Source organism: Podarcis raffonei, chromosome 10 (genome assembly GCF_027172205.1).
Source record: "Podarcis raffonei isolate rPodRaf1 chromosome 10, rPodRaf1.pri, whole genome shotgun sequence".
NCBI classification, from domain to species: domain Eukaryota; kingdom Metazoa; phylum Chordata; class Lepidosauria; order Squamata; family Lacertidae; genus Podarcis; species Podarcis raffonei.
In genome coordinates this window covers 39,127,596-39,129,082 of record NC_070611.1, presented here as the reverse complement: position 1 = coordinate 39,129,082, position 1,487 = coordinate 39,127,596, and positions in this window count along the sequence as shown.

The following is a 1,487-nucleotide window of genomic DNA, read 5'->3' as shown; positions in this document are numbered from 1 at the left end:
CACATCTTTCTGAATGAGTTATTTTGCAACTGAAGTTTAAATATTGTTTGACAGTTTTACAGCTTTAAAGAATAGAAGTTTCCATGTCCCTCCCCCTCCAGAATACAGTGCCAGCAGGATTTTAGAGATGGTAGTACGAATCATATGGTAGATTTTGACAGACAAATCTGATTTCCCCTTTTCTATAATGCTGAAATAACAATGTTGTGATTCATCAATGAATGCACAAGCTGTTGTTTTCCTGTATTCTAGGAGACCATGATTCAGCATGACTAATCCTAACAATGCTTATTCAGTGGTTTTCTGAACAATACAGACAATAACTGTCTGAAATTCTGAGGATAAGAGGGGCTCATTAAATGCAAGCATTGTAAGAGTTCAATTAATGCAATCATTTTTACTTAGTAGTCATGCTACCCAAATTTGACATTGGGGCAAGAATGAATAAAGGAAACATTACCTTCTAAAGTATCTGAGTCCAATTCTTGTGTTGGACTTCCACTAAGCTTCAATAATATTTGCCAAGCTGATTCTCTAGTCAAGAGAGAGGAGGCTAGACTGGAAAATGACCAAGTCTTAACTTTCCTAAATTCAGAGGGTTGTTTTTTGTTTTGTTTTTGCCTTTAGATATCTCAAGCAAAATGTGCACAAAGGACTTTAAAGGAACTGTTTATATATCAAGTTTGCATGTGGTTTGGGATTTCTGTAATTAGCGGTGGCTGAATTCTTGTGAATGGTTGCAGTTTATTCCCAATTCTTTGGTCTCCAGATTTTCCAACACCGTACATCTCCTTTTTAAGCTTTGTTGCTTCCTGACCTTTCCAAGAAAAGAATGCTGCAGTCCTACATGAGTCCTACATGCAAAGCAGCACCCAATTTTAACCTGTCTTTCCTTGCTACATTGCTTCTGCATTGTAAGTCAGGAATAGGATCATGGCACTAATCTCACATTCTGTTGCTTTTACAGTCACTGGAAACTTAAACCTGTCTTGTTGTCTTGTGTGGACTTATTAGATGTGCCCATTCTTACAGGCACATTCTTATGGCTATATTTTTTCAGAATCTTTCTGAACACTTTGCATTCTAACTTACCTTGTACTTCCAATCAGAAAGAGAAGCAAGACAAGCACAGAAGAGGCACAGAATATATGTCAGCTTTGAGGCCAATAGAAAAATGTAATTATTATTTTTTTGGGAGAAGGATCATATTTTAACATTCTAAAGATGCAGTATGTTGTTGAAACTGTTTCCCCCCCCTCCTTCCTAATTGGATGCTGTACATTTGAATTTCTAGGCCACATAACCCTATAGCTATGTTTCACATCTTGACAGCCCAAAGCAATTTAAATTTTTAATTCCAAAAGGCCTCATGCGTAATTCTTGTTAACTGGCTTGGGCGGGGGCAGATACTCACAGGGTTTTTTCAGGCAGAAGTGTTCATTTTTGCAATTACTACCTGCTCAGCAATTTTGTAATTCAGTGCGAGA